This window comes from Aotus nancymaae, unplaced genomic scaffold (genome assembly GCF_030222135.1).
Source record: "Aotus nancymaae isolate 86718 unplaced genomic scaffold, 86718_ANA_hifiasm-v0.15.2.pri h1tg000059l, whole genome shotgun sequence".
In the NCBI taxonomy this organism is placed as follows: Eukaryota; Metazoa; Chordata; class Mammalia; order Primates; family Aotidae; genus Aotus; species Aotus nancymaae.
In genome coordinates this window covers 40,843,304-40,864,633 of record NW_026988473.1, presented here as the reverse complement: position 1 = coordinate 40,864,633, position 21,330 = coordinate 40,843,304, and the positions used below count along the sequence as shown (strand labels likewise).

Below are 21,330 nucleotides of genomic sequence, written 5' to 3'. Positions count from 1 at the left end.
TGTCTCCAGACAGTCAGGTGCTGTCATTGCCCTGTGTGCAGTGTGCCATGGTTGTCTCTTCTCTACTTAGGAACTGTCTTATTTCCTCACCTCTAATCCCTACCACAGGATCTGAGGAAAGCAGATGAGCAACAAATCAATATTGGAGCTATCAAAGGGAACTGAATATGGGCACCCCTATGTGGCCTATTCCAAGCTGGATTCAATGATTACCCAAACAGATGTAGATCCTGACCATGCAGATATTATTGTCTGGGGTGAGGGGTGGGGGGAGATCAATTAGTGTAAGTGTGATAGGGATCACGACTTGAAAGATAAAATTCCAAAGTCCAGAACAACCACTGTGGGGGAACCCACAAAAGGTAGGGATTTGCCTTCAGGATCTGCTAGGGCTGAGCCTTGGGAGGACCCTGAAAAACTTCATCCTGAGATCCTGAAATGGAAGATCTCTTTGCTTCCTGAGACCCCAAGACCCACTGCAGAAGTCTACCTGGCTTTCCAGTATGTACAGAAGGCTGGCTGCTTGTTGTGTATGCTGTCGTAATTACACATGCACTTTGGACGTTGGCCATTCAGCTTCCAAGGCAGGCTATGCAGGCCACAATGAGCAAAAACTAAGGATACGAGCCCAATCCACAGTTAAGTCCTGACCCCATCACACTTATTGATCTTTCCTCCCAGAATAACATCTGCATGGCCAGCATCCACATATGTTTGGATCATCATTGAATCCAGCTTGAAGTAGGCCACATAGGGGTGTCCATATTCATCCCTTTGATTGATTCAATATTGATTTGTTGCTCATTCAGAGCCTATCTGCATTGACTATCCTCTGCTTTTCCTTCATCTACATCTTCCTCTGGTCACATGCCAGCTGCTTCAGCCACCTGGGACTTGTCACTGTTCTCTAATTCTACTGCTTAATGATCAGGTTCTCTTGCCTGGAATATCCTTTCCTGCATTGCTGCCTCCTTCCACATCTACTAAGCTTCTACTCAATCCTCAAAACAATTCCAAATGCCACCTCCTCTAGGAAGACTTCCTAGATCACCTCAGAATTTTTTACTGCTCCCTTTCCTGTCCTCCAATAGAACTTACACAGCATGTGATGTTCCACTTGAATTTGAATTACATTTTTGTCATTGCCCCCATTATGTTATAAAGCTTGATGTGAGCAAAGATTTTTATCTTACTGGCCTTCATACTTGAATGTTTGGGGGAAGTCCATGAGCTTGGGCTTTTTAATTCCTAGGTCTCTTTGGGTATGCAAACTTAGACAAGTGATCTAATATGTCTGAGTTTCACTATTCCCATGTGTAAAATGTGGATTTTTAAAAAATACCCTTTTATCACCAGTTTATTGTGAGCATTAACTAAGATGACTTGTATGAAGTAAAAATGAAAACAAGATAATAGTAATAAGAGCTGATGTTGACTAAGTGCTCATTTAGGCACTGCTGTAAGCTCTTTACAAGTAGCTCATTTAAAACATTTTTAAAAATTTTGAAATACTGATAGATTTGCAGGAAGTTGCAAAGATAGTACTGAGAGATCCCGTGTAAAGATAGATCTGAGAGGTCCCTTTCACCTGATTTTCTCCAATGGTTACATGTTACATAATTATAGTACAGTATCACAACCAGGCAATTGACTGTGTGAATATAATTCTGTGTCCCTTTCTCACTTGTGTAAATCTGTGAGAATCTTACACAGTCACCACCACAATCAAGATACAGAATTCTCCCATCTCCACAAAGATCTTCCTTGTGCAGCCCCTTCAAAGTCACAACCACCCTTCTCCCTTCTGCCACCCCAGCCCCTGGCAACCAACTATTAGTATGTTTTCCATCTGCAAAATTTTGTCATTTCAACAGTGTTATCTAAGTGGAATAACAAAGTATGTGACCTTTTAAGATTGGCGTTTTTTCTCCCACTCAGCCTAATGCCTTTGAAATCCATTCAAGTTGTCTGTCAATAGTTTGTTCCTCTGTTCTTGGTGAGTTATGTTCCGTGGATATGGCACCAATATACCACTGATATACGCCAATATACATGATGACATGACCGATACCTGACTGACAGACCGTGGTTTAACCAGGAAAAATATCTGGGTTGTTTCCAGTTTTGGCTTTGTTGTATAACGCAGCTATAAATATTTGTGTATAGATTTTTATTTGAGTATAAGTCTTCATCTCACCGGGATAAATGCTTGCGGGGGCAGCCATTGTTGAGTTATATGGTTAGTGTATGTATAGTGTTTTAAGAAGGAGTCACACTGTTTCTGAGAGTGGCCGTACCATTTTACATTCCCATCAGCAATGTATGAGCGATTCAGTGTTTCTATATTTTTGCTGGCATTTGGTGTTGTCACTGTTTTATCTGTTCTAAAAGGTATGTTGTGACATCTTATCATGGTCTGACTTTGAATCTCCCTAATAGCTAGTGACGTTAAGCATCTTTTCACTGCTTGCCATCTGGATATTCTCTTCAGTAAAATGTCTCTACATGTCAGTTACCCATCTTCTGTTTGGGTTGTTCATTTGTTTTTTAATGTGGAGTTTTGAGTATTCTTTATATATACTAGATATGAGTCCTTTGTCAGCTATGGGATTTGCACAATTACCTCATTTAATCCTCTCAACAACTCATAAAGAGGACACTAGGATTATCCCAATTTAATAGATGAAGAAGTTGGGACAGTGAGAGGTTAGCACTGTGTGTGATGCACAGCAGGTTTCCAGGGAAAAATCACAGTGAGTTTCATGCAGATGGAGCTCAGACCAAAGGTACAGCTCAAGGTACCTTGGTGGAATTGGGGGAGCGGGGGGTGGGGGCTGTTGGAGATAAGGAAGAGGAGCTGAAAGTGAAGGCCAGCAATGAGTAGAGGGACTTCATACCAGGCCATCAGCCCATCAGCCCATTTAACAGGTTGAGGAGTTGAGGCAGAAGCACTAGAACAGATTTCTACCTGTCTGGAAGTTTCATTAAGTCTGCGAAAATTGTGTCTCTTTTCAACTGCATTCTACCTTTCTCCTGTGCAGCAAGGTTTGATGGTAGCTGGCCAGTTTCTACTTAGGGGACTTTTTTTTTTTTTAAAAAAAGAAGGGATTTCTCCCATTCCTTCTCTTTCCAGGGCACCTGGGAGCAGGCTGCTGCTGCCATGGAAAGCACAGGAGTCAGAATGCCAGTTGTCAGTCCCAGCACGGTAGTGAATAGTGTGGGAATTGAGTGCAAATAATTTCCCTAGGCTTCCCATCTCCATATCTGTAAAATGGGAATAACAGCAGTAGCTAGCTGGCAGAGTGGTTGTATAGATTAAATAGAGAGGAGAGGTGGAGAACAAGGGCATTGGTAACACTTGGGTTCAGAGTGGAACTCTTTCCTTTCCAGCTATGTAAACTTGAGCAGGGTGCTTAACTTTTCTAAGCCTCAGTTTTCTTATCTGAAAGATGGGGACAATCACAGTTCCTACTTTATCTGCTTGGTGTGAGGATGAAATGAGATATTGCACATAAAGCACTTGCATAGATCCTCTCTTAAGATGAACATGATTAATAATAACTAACATCTCTCAAGAGTTTACTTTGTGTCAGAATCTGCTTAAGTTCATCAAAAATAAGATTAAACACCAAGACAAGGACTTAGGTGCAAGAAATTTATATGGGAGGGGATCCCAGGAAGCAATGTGAGAGAGCAGGGAAGGGCGATGGGAAGAGTTGTTTTGGTGGGCAACAGGGGCTCAGTGCTACTGGGCACCCTCTTAGAGACTGTGAGAAAATGCCCCTCAGAATCTCCACTGTGGTGTTTATCCACCATCTTCCAGGCCTCATTGGTGAAGGATCATTCCTGGGGCATTCACTCCACCACCTTTGACCTGCCCTGTGCTTGAGCTAAGCATATAACCAGGACCAGGGAGCATCCTCAGGAGAAAGACTCAGGAAGGCATTGGCACATACAAGGAACTGAACTATTGGGGCTTTGGGGTTGGCTGAGGGGAAATAGATGAGTGCTAGCAGTGTCTGCTACGCCACCTTAAGCATTTTAGAATATTAACTCATTTACTTCATGCAACAATACTATAAAATGTTCTATTATTATCCCCATTTTATAGATGAGGAAACTGAGACACAGAGGGGTTTTATAACCTGATCAAGGTTCTCCAATCAGTCTGATTTCAGAGCCTGCATTCTTTTTATATTTTTATTTTTTGAGACAGTATCTCACTTTGTTGCCCAGACTGGAGTGCAATGGCATGATCATGACTCACTGTAGCCTCAACCACTCAGGCTCAAGTGATTCTCCCACCTTAGAGCCTCCCAAGTAGCTGGGACCACAGGCACACACCACCATGTCCCGCTAATTAAAAAAAAATAATTTCGTAGTAATGGGGTCTCGCTATGTTACTCAGGCTGGTCTCAAACACCTGAACTCAAGCAATCCCACCACCTCGTTCTCCCAAAGTGCTGGGATTACAGGCATAAGCCACCATGCCTGGCCAGAGCCTGCATTCTTAACCAGTGGCTTTTGAGAAGTTTTGACCATAATTCTCAGTAAAAAATATATTTTACATCATAATTCAGCCCCTAAACACACATACACCAAAGAAATAAAAGATTCCTAAAACAATGCTCGTCTGTACCACGTGCAATACACTCCGAAATTTTGTTTTTTTTAAAATCACATTATTTTTAAAATGGTATTAGTCACTCACTAAATTGTTTTCATAACCCAGTAATGGGCTGCAACCCACAGTTTTGGAAAAGACAGTGCTCTAAAATTCTATTTTATAGGACAATATTGATGTTACAAGGCTGGCATGGGGAATGGTATGGGGTAGGTGCCCAGAGAAGGTTGGTTTCCTTGTGTGCCCTTTTTGGCAAACCAGAGCCTATGAGCTGCTACCTTCTAGGCTTGCATACAGAGGCCTGGGCTGGACCTAGAGCATTTCCTAAATCCTAGACTTGCCCCAGTGAGATCTGCTCAGCCTCCTTTCTTGGGATGGGCACCAGCTTGGGCTGTGACCTTCAATTCACCGGCTCCCCAGAAGCCAGCTCTTCCTTGGGAGGTGAGGTTATACCCTGTCTCCACAACATTGTCACTTCCTTCCCCTGAGTCTCTCTGTGTGAGGATTGTTCCCCTAATCAGGATGGAGACGCAGTTCATTACAAGCTGGTGAGGCAACGGCTCTGTGCTCCAGGCCCGAGACAGGCTGTCTGGGAGCTTGGCCAGCCTCCCACTGCCCCGGACACCAGGGCAGTGGCCTCAGAGCAGAGCCAGCTTGCTGGGTTTGTCTGCCCCCTTCCCAAGGGACACAGGCAGACAGACACTGTTTGCAGAGACTTCCACAGCTTTCATTATTACAAAACCTCTGCCATGCTCAGACGATGAGTTTCAGCAAATGATAGCACTACTTCCGAGAGCATCTGTACAGCACCTATAATAATAACTGGCCTTTATTGTTTAGTATGCACCAAGCCCTGGGCTAAATGCGTCACCTGCAGGCTGTTAGTCTTTACAGCAAACCCAATAGGTAGGTATAATCATCCCCACTTCACAGATGCAGAAACGCAGGCACAGAATGTTTTGGTAGCTACACAAGCTCACCAGGAAGCCAGAGGGTGGCCACACCTAGCCTGGCCCCACTGACTCCATCAACTGCCTCTCTTTGCTGTGTTGCCTACAACAGGTTTTTCCTTCCTTCTGGGTCCAACTCTGACTTCATTCTGCTGAGCAGCCAGGTGAGTTCCCATAGGTGACTTTGTCTCTCTGAGCCAAGTTTCCTCATCTGTCAAACAGTTCCTAATGGTACTTCCTTCCTAAGGCTGTTAGGAAGAGTAAATGAAACAATGTGTATAAATGCATCTCACGGAGCTCCTAACACATAAGAAGTGCTCAATAAATCTATCTATGAAAGAGCCAATTCAGCTCTTTTCCTGCTGACTTGACAGTATCCTGCAGCCATTTCCAACAGGCATGACGTCACCATCCAGAGGATAATAGCAGCCAATCTAGAAACCTCCATGTGTTCCTGGGCTTCTCATACTTGTGCCTTGTCTTGCCCCACTGCCCCATCTCACTGACTTCCCTGGGGCAGAAATCTCCAATATGACTAAGCTCTCTTGGAGGACTATGAAGAAGCCATTTATTTCCTCCAACAACAGACCCCTCTGCCCAGGATGAGGAGAATAGCCATGTGGCGGCTGCAGAGCCTGATGCAGAAATTCTCGTTAGCTGCAGTTTAATTACTGCCTGCCATATAGGTTTTTAATAACAGTAAGTCCCAATTAGTTGCTTGTTACTTCAGAAATAATTACTGATAGTGGGCCTTTGTCTCTGTTTTAATTCCAGCTTCATTCCCAAGCTGCAGAAGTCTAAACAAGTGGGCATTTTTAGCTGAAGGCGGTAGGGAGGATCGGAGATGCATGAGGAATGTTTGCACAGAACTGCGAGTTTCTCTGGGGTGCATGTGTTTGTCTGAGATGAATGGAGGAGTGGCCGTGGCCATTTCTCACCTCTGAAAAGAAAATTCTGGGCCTCTATCTTGAGCCAAGGACAGGGGTGAGGCCCTGCTCTCAAGGGCAGGTGGGTCTGGGACATAGCATTCACCGCACAGATATATTACGGGGGAGCTGGCCTCCAGTTATGAACCATGCCCATGACATGCCCCTCTGCCGCCCTGGGGGGCCAGGCCCCAGCCACTGACTAGGTCAGAGGAAGATGCCACCGCCCCCTGACAGTGACAGGCACAGCCAGATGGAAGAGCTGCTTTAGGGAGCGGGGAGAGGGGAGGGGATGTGCCGTGTCTTCCACAAGGGCACATCCTCAGCCACACTTCTGATCTGCAGTCCAACAGACCTTTCTAGCAAGCCAAAGAGAACTTGGGGATGCTGGGGGGTCCTCAGAGCTCACACTGCACTTGTGGCACCCACAGCGAGCAGCCATCCGTGAGCGGAGGAAACTGTACACAGGTAAGACAGTCACAGAGCTTTGTTTGAAGTAAGACAGCCTCCTAGCTTCAGGGAATTCTTTTTCAGTCTGACCTCTTTTATGCTGCTTTGTGTTTTTAACTTTTATCCTATTGTACCTGGGAAGTTATTGCAGTGCTGATGAGTTATTGTCTACTGAAGTTATGTAGTGATCAGAGCTAACATGTGTTGAGCATGCCAGACCCTCTTCTAAGGGACACAGATGTACTTACTCATTTAATCCCTGCGGACAATGCACTGAGGTTAGTATAATTATTATTACCATCCCTCATTCACAGATGAGGAAATAGAAGCACACAGAAAGATTAAGCAATTTGCCCGAGGTCACCCGGCCCACATATCGCAGAGCTAGGGAGATTCCTTCCCAAGCAGTTTGACTCCATCACCAAGCTTTTGACCAGTAGGTTATCCTGCCTCTTATGGGAAGGACTTGACCCATTAGAGAATGGGATGCTTCATAATGCAAATATCCTCTGTGAGTTTTCTTTAGTCGACTCTGCATAATACATTCTTTTATGGCGTGTGTGTGTGTGTGTGTGTGTGTGTGTGTGTGTGTTTGGTAATTCTTGTGTTGATTTTTGGTTCCAACTGTGTTCTCTGAAAGCTTCTCTCCATTTGAGATGTCTGGGTCCAGCCAAATTCCTCTGTTCTTAGTGTTTGTGCAGTTTCCATGATGAATGAAATGGCAGGGGCACTTCTGAGCCCAGCCCAGGACTGTGGCCCAGGCCACCCACATTTGGAGGTGACAAAGCCCTCTGGACCATCATGCTGGCCAGCCTCAATCCTTTTCAATGTGTCCTGTCCCTCTTCCCTCATGACCAACTTGTCAAGGGAAGAAGTCGCACTGCTGAGCCAGTAATTTGTTGTTTTTTTTGCTTTTTTTTTTTTCCACCATGTTCTTTGGTCTCTTTCCCCCTGAGAATCCTTTCCAAAGGAATTGGAAATGGTTTGGCTAGAAAAACCTGCTGAAAAGCCATCTTTCTCGTGTTTTCCTTCTGACCTCCTGTTCTTTTCATCCATTCGGCCAACCACGAGGTTATCTTATTGTTAATAATTTGGGCTACTCTGTGTTTGGAGGTTCATTTGGAAAATTGTGTCCAGCAGGCAGAAATGCTCCGCTTCAACTCAGACATAAAGGCGTTCTTTGAAGGTACAAAGGGTTTAGGATAAGTAAGTAAGCAAACAAGGCTGGCCTTTGAGGAGAGAATTGTGGAAGGGGTAGGGAGAAAAAGAAAACTGCCTCATCAAACTGTACCTCAGTTTATTTGGACAGGGGGAGCTTATTTGTGTTTATTTTATGCTCACGTCCTAGGGTTTCAAGGAATGCTCCTGTAATCTACTTCAGAGGCATCAGGGCTCTTGCCAGAATCCCTTGATGGCCAATCTTTTTGAAGTGTCAGGTGAAATGTGGGTGAAGGGACTATTCTGTTTGAGAAACAGCATGAGGGAGGGCTGATACATTTTTCTAGTTACTGGGAATGTTTCCCTTCACTATGAGGGCTGACGCTCTTCTCCTGGCAGTATCTACACAGAACAATCTCTAGCCTCAATGGGTATATCCTTTTCTTTTCTCTTTCTGCAAACTGAATTGCATCCCTGTCTTAGTTTGGATCCTCCAACACAGACCATGAGGTAAGGATTTCAGTGCAAGTAGTTTATTTGGGAAGCGATTTCAGGAAGCATTGTGAGGCAATGGGGAGTGAGACAGAGCAAGGAGAAAGCCAACAGAAGGTATGTAATGGGTGGGTTACTGTTATGGGCAGCTGGGCTCAATTCCATAGGGGGCCCTCTGAAGGACTGTGTTGGACACAACTCAGAATTGTCCCATGGAGGAACAAAGAAGCTGGGTGTTTATGCACCAACTCATCTGCCTCCTTGGGTATGGTTTTCTCCTGGGATGTGAGCACTCCAGCACTCCTGGCCTGCCCTATTTGATGCCCAAGAATCTCTCAGAGAGAGGATGCCCATAGGCAGAGGGACATGCCCACTATCTGTGGATGACCTCCGGGCTAAGCCGAGGGAATATGACAGGATGTCAACAGCACCTGCTAAAGCAACCAACTGCTCTAACATTGTGTGCATTAGGCAAAATTATAATAGTTGCCAATATTTACCTATAACCTCTAGCCAGTTATATGTGTATTAATCTTATTGATCTCTAAAATCTTTTGAGGAGGGGCTGCTGTCATCATCTACAGTTTAGCATTGTGGCTAAGAACATGGACTCTGGAACCAGAATAAGCGGGTTCAAATCTCACCTCTTCTGCTGGGTAGTTATGTGACTTAAGCAGGTTTCTTAGCTTCCTTGAAACTCAATTTACATACCTGCAAAATGGGGATAACAATAGTAACTACTTTGTAGGATTGTTTTTGAAGATCAAATAAGTTAATACAAATAAAAGCACTTATGATAGTAGGCATGTATTAGGTATTCAATAAACACTAGCTGTTGTTATTCTATAGATGAAGAAATTGAAGCTCAAAGGGGTTCTTAGCTGAAGGTTTTGAAGCCACCAAATTGTAGAGGCAAGATCTTAACTCAAGCTTTCTGCAGCAACATCACTTTTTCTACTATACCACATGACTTTGTAATCATTAATACACGAGAAAGCACTTTCTAAAGTGTAAAGTGCTCCACAGAAGCTTTGGTTATACACTATTTCTTCTCCTTGGAACAGCAGATACAGTCTTGTTCTCTCAAGAGCTTCAGCCTGGTCTTTGAATTCTGCTATGTCATCTCTGCACACCAGGCACTGGGTACAGTGTCTGGCTGGGTGTCAGCTAGGTAGATGAGTTACCCAAATCCCCAGGACTGGCCAAGTGATCCCTTCCTTCAGAGCCCCTACCTGGGAACTTCCACTCAAAGTCAGGGTCTATCTGTATCACACACCCAATTTCTGCCACTTCCTCCTCCCTACCACCCCAACACCCTACTTGGAACATCCTCCCTGCCCCACCCTGCCTTCTGCTTTGTCCAGTGATGATCTCCCATACCACCACTCCTACAGTTTCTCCTTCCCTTGCCTCCTTATGGCCCTCTGGCCTCCCCTCCTGGACTCAGAGCTGCCCTCCACTTGCTCCTTCTTGGATGGTGCTCTTGTGTATGTCTGTCAGTCTGGGATTCCTACCCTGACGATAAGTTCCTTGTGGGCATAAGTGAGTGACATTTTTTTCTTTATTCATTTATCCATTGTGATACCAGACATAGTACCCCATCTGGTAATGGGGAAATGGAAACAGGCAGAACAAGATTGATCCATGGTCGAAGAGCTCAGTTTGGGGGAAAACTGGCGTGCAAACATTGCTATCAGTGACAGTGAATCTTGGTGGGGCAGAGCCGAAGTGCCCAGAGACTAGGATCCTCTCTCTCCATGTGATGGGGTCAGAGATGAAGTGACAGTATGCTCAGTTGGTATCTTAGGGATGATTTGGCTGCAAAGAAAAGAAACTTGCTCAAACCAGGTCATGAAAAAGTAGGAGGGGCTGGAAAAACAAGGGAATCTTTTAGAAACAAAAACAGGAACTTCTTATCTAGGAACCAGGGAATGATCAGGGCTTCCACTGTCTGTCCTGTTCCTCTCTGCATGGCTTCGTTTCTGCAAACAATCCTACACTGCCCAGCTCTGAGCCTAGATGACCTGCCCCACCGGTGCCCCATGGTCCTGTTGTGCCAGTTTCCAATCCCTGTGACACTCTGATTGGCCAAGCTTGGGCCAAGTGTTCATCCCTAGTCCAATCAGCTTTGGCCAGGAAATCAGGAGCATCAAGTATGAAAAGGATGCATATCCTCCAGTGGGGGTGGGAGGCAGCAAGGGCTGCGTCTCTATAGTCTTTTTTTTTATTTTAAGATGGAGTCTCACTCTGTTGCCCAGGCTTGAGTGCAGTAGTGTGATCTTGGCTCACTGCAACCTCTGCCTCCTAGGTTCAAGTGATTCTCCTGCCTCAGCCTCCAAGTAGCTGGGACAACAGGTGTGCACCACCATGCCTGGCTAATTTTTGTATTTTTAATAGAGACGGGGTTTCACTATGTTGGCCAGGTTGGTCTCGAACTCCTGACCTCATGATCCACCTGCCTCAGCCTCCCAAAGTGCTGGGATTACAGGCATGAGCCACCATGCCTGGCTACATCTCTACAAGTCTTGAAGGGAGAGTATATTCATTTCCTGGGGCTGCCATAACAAGTTATCACAAACTTGGTGACTTAAGACAACAGAAATTTATTCTCTCACACTTCTGGAGGCCAGAAATCAAAAAATCAAGATATGGGCAGAGCCAGGCTCTCTTGGCAGACTCTAGAGGAAAGTCCTTCCTTGCCTCTTCCAGCTCTGGTGGCTCCGGGCATCTCGTGCCTGTGGCAGCATCACTCCAATCTCTGCCTCTGTCTTCACTTGGCCCCCTCCTCTGTGTCTTCTCCCCTTCTCTTCTCTTCTGAGGACATTTGTTATTGGATTGAGGGCGCCCTAATCCAGTATAGTCTCATCTCATGATCATTAATTTTGCACCTGCAAAAATCCTTTTTCCAAATGTGGTCATTTTTATGATTCCAGGTGGACATATCATTTGGGTGGGGGGCACCATTCAACCCACTGCAGCAGGAGTCTGACAGATGGAGGAAGGGAGGAAGGGCATTCCAAGATGAGGGAACAGTATGAGCAACGGATCATTACTCAGGGAGCAAGGAGGCAGAGGGTTCACTGATGGCAACAGAGAGGGCTGAGTTTATGTAGGACCAGACCACAAAAGGACTTCCATGTCACATAGTAGCTTTGCCTTGTGGGCAGCAGGGGGCTCCACTGGTGGTCCTTGAATGACAGAGGAGCATTATAAAATTTAAAATTTGTATTGTAAGCAGATCCTCCTGGCTGCAGCATGGAGCTGTATTAGAGGGGGACAGAAATGGAGGGAGGGAGATATTCATAGTCACAAACACTCATTATGTGCCAGGCATGTTTCTAGAGACTAGAAATAGAGCAAAAGAGAAAAGGGATTAGGCTGCTTCTATATTAGAGGAGCATATCTAAAGCAGGGCGAGAGGAGAAAAAGCAGAGGAACAAAGATATATAATGTTAACTGGTAATAAGAGCTCAAAAGGAAAATCAAACAGAGAAAAGGTTATAGTGAGTGATGGAAGGTTTTATATAGGAGGTTCAAGGATGACCTCTCTGATGAGGTGACATCTGAGTAAAGCTGAAGGAAGGGAGGAAGACAGCCATAAGGTTTCTGAGGGAAGAGTATTCTAGGCAGAGGGAATGGCATGTGCAAAGGCCCTGAGGCAGGAGCATGCTGGGCATGGGGCATGTTCAAAGAAGAGCAAGGAAGAGCATGTGGCTGGGGGAGAGGGAGCAAAGGGAAGAGAAGTAGGCAGTAGCATCAGAGAGGCAGTAGGGCTGTATCACATAGTACTTTCTAGACTCCAGTAGAACTTTGGCTTTTTACTGTGAGTGAGATAAGGGGCTTTGGAGGGTTTTAAGCAGAGGAGAAACATCATGTGACTTAAATGTTTTAAAAGAATTACTCTAGATGCTGTGTGAAAAAGAGATTGTGGGCCTGGAGGGGAGGGTAGGAGGAGGCTAATGCAATAGCCAGGATGAAGGATGACAGTGGCTTGGACTCAGGGGGCAGTGGTGGTATGGTTAAATGTGGCCGGATGCTAGCTAAACATATGCTCGAACTAGAGTTGATAGGATTTGTTAATGGATGGCATATAGAGTGTGAGAAAGAGGAGCAAAAAAGACTCCAAGGTTTGGGGTCTGAGCAACAGGAAAGATGGAGTTGTCATTTATGGGGATGGGGAACTGCAAGAGGATTGGGCTGGAGCAGCTAGGATTGAGTTTGGGGACATATTAGGTATTGGTGGCTTGGGATGTATTAAGTCATTGAATCTTGCTTTGTGCCAGGCAATGCTCTAAATACCTCATGGCTATTAACTCACTTGACACTTGCAGCAGCCTCAGGAGATGGGCACTTGTATCCCCGTTTTTCACGTGAAGAAATTAAGGCACTGTTTTTCACATGAAGAAACTAAGACACTGAAGTTGGTTGACACGATTTGGCTGTGTTCCCACCCAAATCTCACCTTGGATTGTAACTCCCACAATTCCCATGTGCCATGAGAGGAACCTGGTGAGAGGATAGAATTATGGGGGTGGGTCTTTCCTGTGCTGTTCTCATGGTAGTGAATGAGTCTCATGAGATCTGATGGTTTTAAAAACGGGAGTTTCCCTGCACAAGCTCTCACTTTGTCTGCTGCCATCCATGTAAGACGTGACTTCTTCCTCCTTGCCTTCCACCATGACTGTGAGGCCTCCCTCCCCAGCCATGTGGAACTGTAAGTCCATTAAACCTCTTTTTCTTCCTAGTCTTGGGTATATCTTTATCAGCAGCATGAAAACAGACTAATACATTGGTTAACTTACCCAAGGCCTCCAGTTGGTGAGTTGCAGAGCTGGGATTGAGCCCCAACAGCCTGATTCTAGGGCTCACATCCTAACCACTACACAGGACTGCTGCCTGTTTTTTGAAAGGTCCAGGAGAGGATTCAGGGCAAGGGATATTTACTTAGGAAAAAAAATACCCACAGGTGATGCTGATGTGCCTCCACCTGGCTGCTCCTTCAATCCCCAAACTCATCTAGATCTTTTGAGTTTGACAGACTTCTCTGCACTGATCCTAGGCATATTTACTGTCTCCTCTTCTCTGTTTGTGAAATGCAAGCTTTATTTCTATCTACTTTAAAAAATATATACTGAAGGAAAATAATGGCTCAGTGGAAATGTTTAAGTTTCTGGTCCCCAAACCGTTTCTAAATATTATTTTTTTAAAAAAAGAAAGTCATGAAAAGTGGCCTAGGCTCTGCTTAGCTGAGGCCTGTGTGAGGGAGCATGTGAGGATGGAAGGGTTAGCGGGGAGGATGGTAGACACAGGCCTCCACAAAGCCTTCCTGGCATAGGCACCAGCATTGCCTCCTGGACTTCATTTGTTTGTCTAGAAAGGACTCTTTTTCAATGCAGCCTTTTTCTAAGGGGTTCTAGCAAGGTCACTGCAGAATGGGTCATTTCTTTTCATCAGATTTGGGATTTGGAAGGTCCTGGTATTCCAGGCCCTGGACAAGATTTGGGTGTAGGTCGTGTTGTTTCCCTGGGACATCTTATTAACGTGCAGTCCAGTGCAACCTGCTGCTCATCTTGGAGTCGATGAGGAGAGAGGGCTAGTGGATTATTCCAGGAAATCCAGGGGCCTGTGGCATCATACCATTTTAGACGGAGGCAAAAGATTAATCGGGATTAGAGAGGGGTCTGCATTCAGGACTGGTTTTGAATTCTATAATTTTATCTGTTTGAGTTCCACTTAAGTGCACAGAATTACTCAGAGGCAGTTAAGCAGAGATCCCTGGGGAGGCGGAGGGGTGACTTGCTTTATTGCAGAGTTAGGAATAATCTGTGACTAGCTTCTTGGCAGCACAAGCCAAACGCTTTTGTTTGGCTGTCAAAACTCTGCAAAGCCTGAGCCTGCTTACTGGTTTTTTATTTCAAAATGTGTTGAATATTGGATACTATTACATGCCAGGTAATTTGCTGGATGCTTTCACATTTGTTGCTTTATTTAACCTTCACCTTAATCCTGAGGCTTAAATGTTATACTACTCATTTAAAGATAAAGAAACTGAGACTCAGAGGTGTCAGCTTGCCCCAGCATCAAAGCTGGTGAGAGTAAGAGCTTTGACTCAGTGTCCAGTACCCCTCACTCATCTCACTTCTCCATTTTCCACCTTTTTCTCCCTTAACCACCCTCTCCTCACCTGCCCCTCCCAGCTGCTTTAGCTAAACTCTGCTCTCCTTGCCTTTGCTCTTGCTGCTGTTCTAAGCAGGCACTCAATGTTAGTCTCATCCACATTTCCAAACCCCCTCCTATCCCCGTTGATTCTTCAAAGTGCCCACAGAGGGGGACCCCAAAGGCCACTTGGAAGTGAAAGCACTCTAAATTACCTCTGCCAAGAGATATAACACCTAGAACATCATGGAAGCAGAAGAAAAGTCTCCTACAAGACCCTCATCTTGTTTCTCTATTATCCTTTATTTTTTATTTTGATTAGCCTGTTATCAGGCTAATTGCAATCCCAAAGGCAGGTCAGCAGCATGGCCTTACCTGAGATCTTAGAAATGCAGAAGCTCAGGCCCCACTCCAGATCCATTAACTCACAATCTGCGTTTTAAAAGGATCTCCAAGTGATTTTCCAACACATCGAAGTTAGAGATACATTGCTCCAGCTGGCATGCTCCCTTCACACCGTATGGGCCAGCTCCCAGGCCAGGGAAGGAAGAGAAGGGTCTGCTCACAGCTGGACTCTGATCTGCCTGCTCTGCAACCATGCTGGTTACAGGGCTGCTATCAGTTTGTGTCCCTGGGGGGTTTGAAGAAGGCACAATGGAGATGGTTCCTACCATCCTTTCCACCTGGATCTTCAGCTCTTATTCTACTTAGGCCCATGGAGGTGGCTATTACCCTCAACCCTGATTTCTTTCTCAGATGTTTCACTATCTGATTTTGAAATGGGGAGCCCTCTTGGCCCAGAGGAAAGCCAGGATGATTGGTCCCTGGCTGCCTGTTCTTGCTGTGCTAGGCCTAGGGATCAGCTCTGTTCACCTTGTCATCATGAACTCTGGGGAAGGCAGCCCCATTGGTGAGCAGAAGAGGCACTGCCTTTATTATTAATATTATTGTTATATTTAAGTTCTGGGGTACATGTGCAGAACAATGCAGGTTTGTTACATAGTTATACATGTGCCATGGTGGTTTGCTGCATCCATCACCCTGTCATCTACATTAGGTATTTCTCCTATCCCACCCCTAGCCCCCCACCCCCTGACAGGCCCTGGTGTGTGATATTCCCCTCCCTATGTCCATGGGTTCTCATTGTTCAATTCCCACTTATGATTGAGGACATGTGGTGTTTGGTTTTCTGTTCTTGTGTTAGTTTGCTGAGAATGATGGTTTCCATCTTCATCCATGTCCCTGAAAAGGACATGAACTCATCCCTTTTTTATGAGTATATAGAATTCTGTGGTGTATATGTGCCACATTTTCTTTATCCAGTCTATCATTGATGGGCATTTGGGTTGGTTCCAAGTCTTTGCTATTGTGAACAGGAGGCACTGCCTTTCTAAGTGGAGCTGGGATAGCTGTCATCTGAGGTTGCAGCTAGAAGATGGGCCAGTTCCACTTGAATGTATCTGACTGCTACTTAACCCAACACTGCAGGCTTCCTGTCACATCAGCTGATTGTACTCCTTGCCCCAAAGGAAGGAGTAAGCAATTACTTCTTGCACACTGTCACTACTCGGCTCAGCGATTTTCCTTATCAGTCTTATAGTCTCTAATGAATAGATATGGCTGGCCTGAGAATGCTTTTGAGGGACAGGGAGGGAAACAGATTCATGGAGCAGGATTCAAGATGGGAACTCAGATTACAGACTTCATAATCACAGCTTGGAAGAGAAGCTTGTGCATAAAGGGAACCAAGAACAAAAATATGTCACATCCTTTCAAAACCTTTCAATAAAGATTCTTCAAACAAGATAACGGACCACAGAACCCTAGTCTTGCTTCTTTATTATTCTTTACTTTTATGCTAGATCAGGAGGCTAAATGCAGTCCCAAGAGCTACTGTGTACTGATGGCTTACTTTGATCCAGGGACTGTGCTGTGCACATCAATGCATTATCTCAGTGCAAAACCAGAACTCCCCAATTCTCCCATTTTACAGCTGAAGAAAAGAACAATAATAATCCTGGTTACCTACCAATAGGAGGCAATTTTCAAATTCAGCTCTGACCTCAAAGACTTCTCTGCACCACCATGCTCTGCATTCCAGCAGAGCAAATGGACTGCTTGGGGACTGTTCAGAGGTCTGTTGATCAGATAAACAGAACTTAGGCTTTCACTGCATGAACACAGGTGCGTTCATAAGTGGTAAGGTGTTGTCTAGGCTACTGCCTCCTTCCTTGGGTGTCAGATCCCCTCATCTGCCATCATGTCCTCTCTTGTGCCATGTACAGATGCCAGCTGAAGCCCAGCAGATGCCACTATGAAAAGAAAGCACAAGAAAAGCAAATCCACTGCCTTGCAGTGCTTATTAGTGCATGAACACAATGATGCCCTTGATGTTTCTCAGAGGAAGGGGCTTGCAGCCCAAGTCTACTTCAGCATGTGAACATATCTCCACACAAAGGTTCAATTGAAATGACGGTGTTTATTTATTTTGAGGAAACTTGTCCTGTGTCAACCATGATCTGGAGGAGAAAAGATAGCCATATGCCATACGGGCGAGTCCCACACACCCACACACAAGCACTCCCATAAAACCTAGTTGTACTGACATTAGAAAATGGAAATGCTTCTGTAAGAAACCAGATTTCCTTCCCTTTCTTTTGAAACCAGCTCTGTTGGTTCCCTTTTGCTACTGTAACAAATTACCACTAACTTTGTGGCTTGAAACAATGCAAACTAATGACTCTCTGGAGGTCTGAGTCTAAAATCAAGGTGTCAGCAGGGCTGCATTCCTCCTGGAGGCTCTAGGAGAGAATCGATTTCCTTGTCTTCCCCAGTTTCTAGAGGCTTCCCACACTCCTTGGCTGGCAGCCCCCAGCTGCAATCACTGGCATCACTGTGACCTCTGCTTTCATTGTCTCACTTCCTTCTCTCATTCTTCTGCCTTCTTCTCCCATCTGTAAGGGCCTTTGTGATTACATTGGGCCCACCTGAATCATCCAAGATCATCTCCCTATTTTAAGGTCCTTAACTTAATCTCTTCTGCAAAATTACTTTTGTCATGAATGAACCTATTCAAAGGTTCAGGGGATTGGGTTACAGACATCTCTAGGTGGCATGATTTTGCCTACTACACCAGTACAGGCCTTTTTGAAAGCAGATGACATTGTGAGATGTGTTGATTAAAAATAAGCTGCAGGCATATTTTAGCCATTTATCTTACTGCTAAAAGGAGAGTAACCAATTCCAAATATAAAAATTGAAACAAAGGTTGAAGTTGAGAGTTAAAAATTGAGAAAGAGAGGAAGGAGGAGGAGAAAAAGAGAATACAAAATACATCAAGAATGAGTCTGTAGAAACACAATGAACACCTTCCACAGAGGGGAGAGAGAGAGGTAGAAAGAAAAGAAGAGCAGGTGAAGGGAGGGTGAAGGGAAGGAAAAGTGTTACAGGTGAGCGAATAGCATGGGCAAAGATCTAAAGGCAAGATGCAGCCATCACCAGATCATTCATCCTGGTGCTGTGGTTGGTAAGATTTGTAGGTTAGTCTTTCTTGGACACTCTCAGTTCCTTGAAGACAGGAATCATGTATCACAAAGGCTTGGCAGAGAAGGCTAACCACTGCATACCTCACCTAGCCTGAACTGGGACTGGAGGAGGTTATGACCATTAAAAATCTAGAGTCAATTGAACAAATGGTTACTGGCCATGCAAGCGTCTCTGTTCTCAAAGGTTCTACTCTACACTCAAAGCTTGAGAGGAAGGTAGAAATTATTGCTGAGTTTGTCCATATTGGCTCTAGTGCCAAGACTAGACCTCTTGTTTAAGTCATGGGTCACTGAAATCTACCAGTAATAACAGCTAACCCTTACTGAGCCCTTACTACGTGCAGAGGTCAACTCATCCTCTCAATAGTTTTTCAGGCCAGGAACAAGTATAATCCCAACTTTACAATGAGAACACTGAGCTAGGGCCTCTCCATCAGATGCCCAAAACCAGGACTGATAGCTGCCATTCCTCAGGCAGAAAGAATGTTAGAAAGAGTCAGTCTTTCATTTGACAGCAATCATATCCCCAGAGGCATGAGTAAGGGTGACAGAGAATGGTTGAACTCTCAGTTTGGGGGCTCAGCTCAGTTCCTGAAATAAGTCTCCTCTTATTTCATCTACATTAGTTCAATTCAGTTATTTTTTTCTTTCATGATTCAACTTGATTCCAAAAAAGGATTTTAGGAGGCTTAAAATATATAACTTAACAAAAGATAATAACCTATATGTGGATGAAGAAGTCAGAATAAAGAGGAAAATAAAGGGATGGGGGAATCAGATTTTGCCCAAGGCAATGGGTACCATGGACTTATTCGTGCTAGATAGGTGTGGGCTACAGTTGCAGCTCTGAGCTTTCTATACAATGAATTCCCTTTGAAGTCTCAGAAATCTCTTACTGCTTTATAATGCAGGTATACCAGAAACAACTTCTCACAGGTAAAGTGCATCGTAGCTTGAAGAGCTTTGTCACAGCCTATCAATATTCAGTTCTCACATGACCATCAGTCTTAGGGAGGAAGTCTAGAGGTCTATCAGCTTCAGAGAAGCAGAATGTGGGCACTTGTTCCATGTCCAGCAAATGGATGGATGGATGGATGGATGGATTGATGGATGGATGGATGGATAAGATGAAGATGAATGGGTGGGTGGATGGATGGATGGATAGATGCAGTGGTAAGAGCCCAGGCCTAGCCTAAATGCCTGGGCACTTAGCACCTCCTTGTCTTTCTCCAGGCTCAACCCAGCCCCTTCCTGGGTCAGAGGGACTGTATTAGTCTGTTTTCAGGCTGATGATAAAAACATACCTGAGACTGGGAAGAAAAAGAGGTTTAATTGGACTTACAGTTCCACATGGCTGGGGAGTCCTCACAATCATGGTGGGGGGTGAAAGAAGCTTCTTACATGGTGGCAGCAAGAGAGAATGAGGAAGAAGCAAATGCAGAAACCCATGACAAACCCATGAGATCTCATGAGACTTATTCACTATCACAGGAACAGCATGGAAAAGACTGGCCCCATGATTCAATTACCTCCCCTTGGGTCCCTCCCACAACATATGGGAATTCTAGGAGATACAATTCAAGTTGAGATTTTGGTGGGGACCCAGCCAACCCATATCATTCCACCCAGGCCCCTCCAAATCTTATGTCTTCACATTTCAAAAAAACAATCATTCCTTTCCAACAGTCCCCCAAAGTCTTAACTCATTTTAACATTAACCCAACAGTCCGCAGTCCAACATCTCATCTGAGACAAGGCAAGTCCCTTCCACCTATGTGCCTGTAAAATCAAAAGCAAGCTAGTTACTTCCTAGATACAATGGGGGTACAGGTATCGGGTAAATACAGTCATTCCAAATGGGAGACATTGGCCAAAACAAAGGGGTTACATGGCCTATACAAGTCCAAAATTCAGTGGGGCAGTCAAATTTTAAAACTCCACAATGATAATTTTTGACTCCAGGTCTCACATCCAGATCACACTGATACAAGAGGTGGGTTCCCATGATCTTGGGCAGCTCTACCCCTGTGGCTTTGCAGGGTACAGCCTCCCTCCTGGCTGCTTTCATGGGCTGACATTGAGTGTCTGTGGCTTTTCCAGGCACATGATGCAAGCTGTCAGTTGGGTTGATCTACCATTCTGGGTCTGGAGGACGGTGGCCCTCTTCTCACAGTTACACTAGGCAGTGCCCCAGAAGGGACTCTGTGTGAGGACCCCAACTCCAAATTTTCCCTGCATTACCCTAGTAGAGGTTCTCCATGAGGGCACTGCCCCTGCAGCAAACTTTTGCCTGGACATTGAGGCATTTCCATACATCTTCTGAAATCTAGGAAGAGGTTCCTAAACCTCAATTCTTGACTTCTATGTGCCCATAGACTCAACACTATGTGGAAGCTGCCGAGGCTTAGAGCTTCCACCCTCTGAAGCCACAGCCCAAGCTGTACATTGGCCCCTTTCAGCCGTGGATGGAGTGGCTGGGACACAGAGTACCAAGTCCCTAGGCTGCACACAGCATGGGGACCCTGGGCCCGGCCCATCTAACCATTTTTTCCTCCTAGGCCTCTGGGCCTGTGATGGGCAGGGCTGCCCCGAAGGTCTCTGACATGGCTGGAGACATTTTCTCCATGGTCTTGGGGATTAACATTAGGTTCCTTGCTACTTATGCAAATTCCTGCAGCCAGCTTGAATTTCTCCCCAGAAAATAGGGTTTTCTTTTCTATTGCACAGTCAGGCTGCAAATTTTCCAAACTTTTATGCTCTGCTTCCCTTATAAGACAGAATGCCTTTAACAGTACCCAAGTCACATCTTGAATGCTTTGCTGCTTAGAAATTTCTTCTGCCACATACCCTAAATAATCTTTCTCAAGTTTAAAGTTTCACAAGTATCTAGGGCAGGTGCAAAATGCCACCAGTCTCTTTGCTAAAATATAACAAGAGTCACCTTTAATTCAGTTCCCCAAGTTCCTCATCTCCATCTGAGACCACCTCAGCCTTGACCTTATTGTTCATATTACTATCAGCATTTTGGG

The 21,330-nt window shown here is 45.0% G+C and overlaps 1 protein-coding gene across 1 annotated transcript in view; it reads left to right on the top strand.

Moving 5' to 3' along the window:
• Positions 1–21,330, top strand: part of NAV2 (neuron navigator 2) — a 769,613-nt gene that overhangs the window by 244,737 nt on the left and 503,546 nt on the right. The window lies entirely within an intron of this gene.